At 42.6% G+C, this 9,616-nt stretch overlaps 1 non-coding gene across 1 annotated transcript; it reads right to left on the reverse strand.

Moving 5' to 3' along the window:
• Positions 1-381: 381 nt before the first annotated feature.
• Positions 382-453, reverse strand: TRNAG-CCC (transfer RNA glycine (anticodon CCC)). The gene has a single exon. It is a non-coding gene; the product is annotated as a tRNA-Gly (tRNA).
• Positions 454-9,616: the final 9,163 nt, after the last annotated feature.

The following is a 9,616-nucleotide window of genomic DNA, read 5'->3' on the forward strand; positions in this document are numbered from 1 at the left end:
CCCTTTGTTCAAATCTGCCATTGTGGCCCTTAAGGACATTTGTATGTTCTTGCTCCTTTTTTTTCTCTTTTTTTCTCTTGCACCTTTCTTAAGTTTATTCCTAAATATTTTGTATTTCTCTTGACCTTGTAAATGAGACCTTTTTATCATATTTATTCACTTGTTATCATGTATCCATGTTGAAAGCATTTAATTATTATTTTTCAAATTAATTTTGGACTTCGCACTGATTACCTTTTGATTATATATCCAGAATGAAAGGATAGACTAGTTTAGGAAATATACCAGAAAGGAAATGTGTTATAAAAATATCTTACAGTTTGTTTATTTTATATTGAAATTGATTTATTATTATGATACCTAATCATCCTATTTTTTTTAAGGAGGTACTGGGGATTGAACCCAGGACCTCATACATGGGAAGCAGGTGCTCAACCATTGAGCTACACCTGCTCCCTGTAATAATACTATTTTAATGGATCTTTATTCTTGCTAACTCAAGAAAAAAACCTTAAATCCCATATTGGTAAGAAGAAATAAAATGAAATAAAGTTATTGTGGCTAAGAAATTTTAAAGTGGAGTCAGGAGGTCTTTCTGGAGGTTTCTGTTACCCAGTCTCAGCCAGATATCACAGACTACTGAAATATGCAGAGCCTCAAAAGCAATGCTCCTCAAAATAAGAAGAAAAAAAAAAAGAGGGAAAAAAAACACATACCAAAATTAAAAAACAAAAGCAATGCTCCTCAAAGCCTGTAAGTCATCTGGACACCATAAAACAAGCCACAATGGGAACAACCCAGATATCCTCCAATCACAGACAATTTGTCTAATAGTCTCTTTCTTTAAAAACCCTTACCTGAAAATGCCAAGACTGGGCACAATTTGGGTTGCTCCCTGAATCTGTATGCCCCGAATTGCAATTTGAAGGCCTTTATAAATAAATGCCTTTATTGCCTTGCAGCTTAGTTGGTCATTTCTTGGTTGACATACTGCAAATTGCATCAAAATTTCCTGAACACTTACATGAGGGAGAGGCAAAGAATTATGTAGTGGGAGCAGTTGGAGGAAAGACAACTTTATTAAAAAGTATTGCTCAAGGAAGCGGATTTGGCTCAACTGATAGAGCATCTGCCTACCACCCTGGAAGTCCAGGGTTCAAATCCAGGGCCTCCTGACCCGTGTGGTGAGCTGACCCATGCGCAGTGCTGAGGCACACAAGGAGTGCCCCTGCCACGTAGGGATGACCCCCATGTAGGGGAGCCCCATGCACAAGGAGTGCGCCCCATAAGGAGAGCCACCCCGTGTGAAAAAAGCGCAGCCTGCCCAAGAGTGGCGCTGCAGCAAGACAACGCAACAAAAAGAGACACAGATTCCCAGTGCCGCTGACAAGAATGCAAGCAGACACAGAAGAACATACAGCGAATGGACACAGAAAGCAGACAACTGAGGCGGGCGTGAGGGGAGAGAAATAAATAAAAAATCTTGAAAAAAAAAAGTACTGCTCAGAAGGCATATGAGTAATCCATTTTATTGCTTCTAGTGTCTTACCAAAATTAAATGAGAATTTGCCAAAAGAAAGAAAGAACCTAATTAATGGTGGTTATTTGAGCACCGCTGACATATTCGAAACTCAGTAAATGTTTGCTGAATTGAAATAATCATTGCTATTTTCCAGGTGAGGCAGTAGCTTTTAGAAATGGAGAAATTGTGAAGTTCCTAAAGGAGGAGAGATAATGAGAAGTATATCAGTTTTGATAACATTAATTTCTGTTTAACCAGAGAACACAAATCAAGAAACAAATCTGAGTCAACTATGTATAGTCTCTCCTTAAAGCCTTTTTAATGAAAGTACTGTTGTTATTGTAGGAAGATATTGTGCACTCTAGTTATTCAAATCAGAGTTGAGATCCTTCCCACGCCCACACCAGGAAATTAGTTTCTTTGTCAGGAATCCGAAGACCATATTTTAGGAATTGTGTAACTCCCTGAATTAAAATTTGTGGCTGCCACTATGACTATTATTGTTTGTAATAATTCCTTTTTAAATGAGAAGAAAATATGTTTATGTCTTTAGCAAGTGTTGTAATTCTGAACTCAGAGATCCTGGGGCAACTTCCCCAGAGGGTCTGCCTCCCACCGTAGCTTCAAATTGAAGCTACTCTTTCCATTTGAATTGAAAGAGGAAGAATGAGCTTGTTCATTGGCTTCTGGATGGCCGGAATAAAGTTTCTTATGTTGTTGGCAGGTAACACATAACCCATAGATAACCTCAGCTGTCTTTTTTTTTCCTTAATAGACTTTTTTTAACAAGATTTTATTTATTTAGTTAGTTAGTTATTTATTTAGTTATTTATTTTTAATTTATTTCCCTTTCCTTCCCGCCCCTCCCCAGTTGTCTGCTTTCTGTGTCCATTCGCTGTGTGTTCTTCTGTGACTGCTTCTATCCTTATCAGCAGCACTGGGAATCTGTGTTTCTTTTTGTTGCATCATCCTGTTGTGTCAGCTCTGTGTGTGTGCGGCACCATTATTGGGCAGGCTGCACTTTCTTTCACACTGGGTGGCTCTCCTTACGGGGCGCACTCCTTGCGTGGGGGCTCCCCTACGCAGGGGACACCCCTGCGTGGCATGGCACTCCTTGTGCTCATCAGCACTGTGCATGGGCCAGCTTCACACTCGTCATAGGAGGCCCGGGGTTTGAACCGCGGACCTCCCATGTGGTAGGTGGATGTCCTATCCATTAGGCCAAGTCCACTTCCCTACTTTTTTTTTTTTCAACAGTTCTAGGTTTACAGAAAAGTTGAATGGAACGTACAGAGTATGAATATTGGGAAGTGGATTAGGCTCAACGGATAGAGCATCTGCCTACCACATGGGAGGTCCAGGGTTCAAACCCAAGACCTCCTTACCCGTGTGATGAGCGGGTCCGCGCGCAGCACTGATGCGCGCAAGGAGTGCCGTGTCACACAGGGGTGTCCTCCGCATAGGGGAGCCCCATGTGCAAGGAGTGTGCCCCTTAAGGAGAGCCGCCCAGTGCAAAAAAAGTGCAGCCTGCCCAGGAATGGCACCGCACACATGGAGAGCTGATGCAGCAAGATGATACAACACACAGATACCTGTTGCCACTGACAAGAATACAAGTGGACACACAAGGAGTGCCTCGCCACACAGGGAAGAACAAACAGCAAATGGACACAGAGAGCAGACAACTGGGGGGGAGGGCAAGGAAGGGGAGAGAAATAAATAAATTTAAAAAAATTTAAAAATCTTAAAAGAAAGCACAGTATGAATATCCCACTCCCAGATAGTTTTCCCTATTATTAATATTTTGCAATAATGTGGTTCATTAGTTAAAAATTGATGGATCTAATATTATTAGAATTATGCTATTAACAAGGAACATAGTATACATTAGAGTTCACTCTTTAGGTTGTATGGTTCTATGGGTTTTTAAAAATACTTTTTGTGGAAGATGCATACAATATAAAATTTCCCATTTTCACCACTTTCAAATATACAATTCAATGGTAGTAAATATAGTCACAATTTTGTGCTACCATCAACTCTATCTGTTACCAAATTTTTTCCATCACCGCAAACAGAAACTCTCTTCCAGTTAAGCAATCTCTCCCTCCTCCCACCTCCCAGCAACCTGTTAATCTTTAATAATCTACTTTTGTCTCTATGAAATTGCTTATTCTAGGTATTTCATAGAAATGAAGCCACACCACATTTGTCCTTTTGTGTCTGGTTTATTCCACTCAATGTGATGTCTTCAAAATTCATCCACATTGAAGCATGTACCAGAACTCTACTCAAATTATTACGGCTGAATAATATGCCATTGTATGTATAGGCCACATTGTGTTTATCCAATATCTATTTTGGAATTCATAACCGTATCAAACTGCTACACCACAAAACTCAGAAATCTCCCAGAATGTGGAGATTATGGGGGCATTTGTTGAAAACATTTAAAGGAAAATGTATTAGCTTCTACTGCCTGGGGCAAGGACAAACAATGGACCAGCCAAACACTGTGGGAAAAAAAGATTGAGAATGAGCTGCTTTGGGGAAGAGGGGCTTAGAAAAACTCCCACATATTCCTGGGACTCTAGGAAGCCACACATATGACATGGTTGGATGCATGCAAAGAAAAGACCTGAGATGGCCCTAATCTTGCCCCACTCCCTGATGGTCACTCTTTTCGCTAGCAAGAAGTGAAGGCAGAGACAGAGTTGTAAACTGCCTAGCTGAGAGGTGAAGGTGAGCCCCAACACACAAACACACAGTCCACCTGCAAAGCCCGTGACTTTATTTTATTTTTTAAAAAAGATTTATTTATATTTTCCCTTTCCCCTCCCCCTCCCCCCACCATGCTGTTTTTGCTGTCTGCGTCCATTCACTGTGTGATCTTCTCTATCTATTTGTCTTTTGTCTTCTCATTTTTTCCTCTAAGATTCTTCAGGATTTGATCCTGGGGGCCTCTGATGTGGAGAGAGATTCCCTGTCAGCTGCGCCACCTCTGTTCCTGGTTTCTGTGGCACTTCACCTTGAGTCTCCCCTTCATCACTTTCGTTGTGTCATCATCTTTGCTGTGTGACTTAATTATGCAGGCACTGGCTCACTGCACATGCACTGGTTCATCACATGGGCACTGGTTCACCACATGGCACTTGCACGGGCACTTGGCTCATCATGTGGGCATGCGGCTCACCGAGCAGACGCTCACATGGGCACTCAGCTCGCTGTGCAGGCACTCACATGGGCACTCGGCTCACTGCGCAGGCACTCGGCTTACCATGCAGGTACTGGCTTACTGCACAGGCACACTTTCTCTTCTTTTTTTCACCAGGAGACCCCAGGGATCAAACCCGGGTCCTCCCATGTGGTAGGCAGAAGCCCTGTCACTTGAACCACATCTGCTTCCTGCATGTTACTTTTAGTATTTTTCTTTTTTCTTTTGGTTCCAGACATTAAGAAAATCTCTATTGAATCACTAGCTGACTACTAATCCAAAAGACCAGCAACTATAGCGTCCACATATCACAAAGAATATAAACTTTACAAAGTTAGTTCAGAAAAGTCACAAAGCACACAAATAATAACTTCAGAAAGCAGAATCAGCAATTCCTGGGGAATGCAGAGCTCTAATTTCCAGGGTTACTACATTATAATATTCAAAATGCCCATTTCAACAAAAAATTAAGAATCTTGCAAAGAAACAAGAAAATATGCTATATATATAAGAAAAAAAGAAATAGAAACTATCCGAGGAAGCCTAGATATTGGACATACATGACCCAAACTATTTGCTATCTATAAGAGACTCACTTTAGATCCAAAACAAGAATAGTTTGTAAGGGAATGAATAGAAGAAGATATTCCATGCAAATTGTACCAAAATAGAGGTGGAGTGACTGTATTAATATCAGACAAAAATAGACTTTAAGGCAAAGACTGTTAGGAAGCTGGCTAGTAAGATAGGGAATCAAAAGATGGACCTGGAATCTGGCAGAGAGTCCACATGGACATCAATAACCCTGAAGATAGCTGCTGGAAGACACCCCCCCCACACACACACACACAAGATTCTGCCATTCAGAACAAGATTTCCTCTGGAAGCCAGGGGAAATCCCAGATATTCCCCCAAGGACTTTATCACTGGGCCCTCCTAGGGGATAGATGGATGGATATAGCAGTTTGACATAATTATGAATTCCAAAAATAGATATTGAATTATGTTTGTATCTGGTATCTATAAGCTCCTACCCCAAATAAATACCCTTAAATACAGTGGGGTAATCAATCAAAACTGCAAACAGCTGGGACTCCTCCCCTGCCATTAGCAAAGGGGTGGAATAATTAATGGTTCAAAAAGCAGGTGCAAGGCCTGAACTCTTGCCTTTGGACCCCTGTTCCTGCCTTCTGTGCCCTGCTTTCACCGTTTTTCCTCTGCCATGGTCACCACACAAGTAAAGCCTGGGCATTTATAATCTATAATGGGGGATTGTAGTCTGTAAATTAGCCCACTTTATCACTATTCAGCTTCTTCCTCTCTACCTGAGACCCCTGCTCTGTTATTTTCTCCCATTTCTCCTCCCTCCCTACCTGAATGAATTACTGATCTAACTCGCCCGACGTGCTCTTGAAATTCATTTCTGCAGTATAGTCAAGAGTCTAGACAAAGTCTGGTAATGGTTACAGAGACACAAAAACATATAATGTTAAAATGATCCCTCTAAATTGAAGAGAAAAATACAGTTCAGCAGTAATAGTTGGAGACTTCATCACTCCATTTTCTATAATGGATAAAACAACTAGATAAATCATAAAGAAGAAAATAGAAGATCTGAACATCACTATAAACCAACTAGACCTAACAGGCGTAAATAGGATACTCTGTTCACCAATAGCAGGATATATACTCTTCTCAAGTACACATGGAACATTCTTCAGGATAGGCCATATGTCAGCCACAAAACAAATGCTAATTTTAAAAGATTGAAATAATACCCAATGGTCAAAGAAGAAACCATAAGGGAAGTTAGAAAATACTTGAGACAGGTGAAAATGAAAACATAACCTACCAAACCCTCTACTTGACCCCTAAGAGGCAAGAACCAGAAGCTCATTCTCCACTCCTGGAAACACCCTTCTCCTAGCCTTGGCATCCTTCTCTCCTGGTGTTTCCCTACATCACTGCCCATTCATTCCATCTCCTTGCTGGCTCCTCCTCTCCCATTTGATTATTAAAGTGTTCCTGTAATTTGGTGTACTCAGATAGTTTGGTGTTCTACACTCCTTGGCCAACCCACAGTCCAAGTGATTTAACTTCCATCTCTAAGTTAATGACTACCCTAGGGATGGTATCAAGATGTCTAGTATAGGGAAGCTGACTTGGCCCAATGGATAGGGCATCCGCTTACCACGTGGAAGGTCTGTGGTTCAAACCCTGGGCCTCCTTGACCCGTGTGGAGCTGGCCCATGCGCAGTGCTGTTGCGTGCAAGGAATGCCCTGCCATGAAGCGGTGTCTCCCGCATAGGGGAGCCCCCCGCTCAAGGAATACACCCCATAAGGAGAGCTCCCCAGTGCAAAAGAAAGTGCAGCCTGCCCAGGAATGGCGCCACACACACGGAGAGCTGACACAACAAGATGATGCAATAAAAAGAAGCACAGATTCCTGGTGCTGCTGATAAGGATAGAAACTGTCACAGAAGAACACACAGTGAATGGACACAGAATACAACTGCGGGGGGGGGGAGGTGAGAGAAATAAATAAAAAATAAATCTTTAGGGGACGCGGGCTTGGCCCAATGGATAGGGCGTCTGCCTACCACATGGGAGGTCCGTGGTTCAAACCCTGGGCCTCCTTGACCCATGTGGAGCTGGTCCATGCGCAGTGCTGATGCGTGCAAGGAGTGCCCAGCCACGCAGCGGTGTGCCCCGCATAGGGGAGCCCCACATGCAAGGAGTGCGCCTGTAAGGAGAGCCAATCAGTGTGAAAGAAAGTGCAGCCTGCCCAGGAATGGCACCGCACACACGGAGAGCTGACACAGCAAGATGGTGCAACAGGAAGAAACACAGATTCCCGGTGCTGCTGATAAGGATAGAAGTGATCACAGGAGAACACACAGCGAATGGACACAGAGAGAAGACAACTGGGGTGGGGGGGAAGGGGGATAAATAAAAATAAATCTTTTTAAAAAATCTTTAAAAAAAAAAGATATCTAGTACATGACTCTCAAAGGGTGTGCTAGAAGTCCCAGCTTTCTTTGAGCATCATTTTGCAAAAAGAAAGGTACACTTTTCATTTCTCTGGACTCTTAGTAGGGTACTGTAAATACTTTCAGGACACCAAAAAAAAAAAGAAAAAAAAAAGCCACAATTTAAAAGATTGGTTTGCTGTGAGTGCTGAGAAAGGGAAATGGATCCTTCACAAAACAGGATGGGGTCCAATACGTTGCTTTCAAAAAAAAAAGTGAAGGAGGATCTAATAGATTTGTCAGATGAAAGTTTCATTTAAAATGATATTTTGATGACAGACCTTTGTCATTTTTTCCCCATACAACTAGGTGTCAAGGTAGAATGATATTGCTCTAAAAAACTACTTTTCCTGTAACTTTTTGGAATTTGGGTGACATAGAAAAAATTCAAATGAGGGTTAGGTTCTAGTGTCCACAAATATTTCAATTCATGAAACTTTTTAAAAAATTTATTTTTGTTTGTTTATTTATTTCTCCCCCCCCCCTTCCCTGCCCTGCTGTTTTTGCTGTCTGTGTCCCTTTGCGGTGTGATCTTCTGTATTTATTGGTCTTTTTGTCTTCTCTTCTCATTTTTTCTCCTCTAAGATTCACTGGGATTTGATTCTGGAGACTTCTGATGTGGAGAGAGTTTCCTTGTCAGCTGTACTACCTCAGTTCCTGGTTTCTGCTGCACTTCACCTTGACTCTCCCCTCCATCTCTCTTTTTGTTGCATCATCATCTTGCTGCACGACTCATTTGCATGGGCAATGGCTCACCGTGTGGGCACTCGGCTCGCCACACAGGCACTCAGCTTTCCATGTGGGCACTGCCTCACCACACAGGCACTGACATGCTGTGCACTTTCTCCTCTTCTTTTTCACCGGGGTCCCCAGGGATTGAACCCAGGTCCTCCCATATGGTAGGTGGAAGCCCTATCACTTGAGCCATATCCACTTCCCTCATGAAACTTTTAAAAATGAGATTGATTCAGAAGATGAAACTCTTCATGTCTTTACCGAAATTCTTAGAATACAGGTGGGTCTCAGGAATTTGTATTTTTAATAAGCTTACCCACAAGAAATATCAGGTTAAGGGATGGAAGATTTGGAGCTTAGCCTTGCTATACAGACAGGCGATAGTTAATATGATCTCTGTCACAAAGCATGTCTGTCTGTAGTCCTTTAAAAGACCTCATATTCAGAACATGACCTATTTTATAATGTAAGATTAAATGTAATAATGATGTATTTCAAAGGCTATGAATTAAATTTTTACAGTGATAGAAGAGGGGTAGTGTCTCTCACTTTTCTCTTTTTTTTTTTTAGGATGCACCAGAGATTGAACCCAGGACCTCGTACATGGGAAGCAGGTGCTCAACCACTGAGCTATACCCACTCCCCTCTCTTTTTAAAAACACCTTTACACATACCATACATTTCACCCATTTAGAGTGCACAATTCAGTAGCTTTCACCATGTGCACAGGGTCATGCAACTATCAGTACAATTGATGATCGAACATTCTCATTACCTCAAAAGGAAACCCGGGAAACGGACTTTGGCCCAGTGGTTAGGGCGTCCGTCTACCATATGGGAGGTCCGCGGTTCAAACCCCGGGCCTCCTCGACCCGTGTGGAGCTGGCCATGCGCAGTGCTGATGCGCGCAAGGAGTGCCGTGCCACGCAAGGGTGTCCCCCGCGTGGGGGAGCCCCACGCGCAAGGAGTGCGCCCGTGAGGAGAGCCGCCCAGCGTGAAAAGAAAGTGCAGCCTGCCCAGGAATGGCGCCGCCCACACTTCCCGTGCCGCTGATGACAACAGAAGCGGACAAAGAAACAAAAAGCAGACAAAGAAACAAGACGCAACAAATAGACA

Source organism: Dasypus novemcinctus, chromosome 4, assembly GCF_030445035.2.
Source record: "Dasypus novemcinctus isolate mDasNov1 chromosome 4, mDasNov1.1.hap2, whole genome shotgun sequence".
In the NCBI taxonomy this organism is placed as follows: domain Eukaryota; kingdom Metazoa; phylum Chordata; class Mammalia; order Cingulata; family Dasypodidae; genus Dasypus; species Dasypus novemcinctus.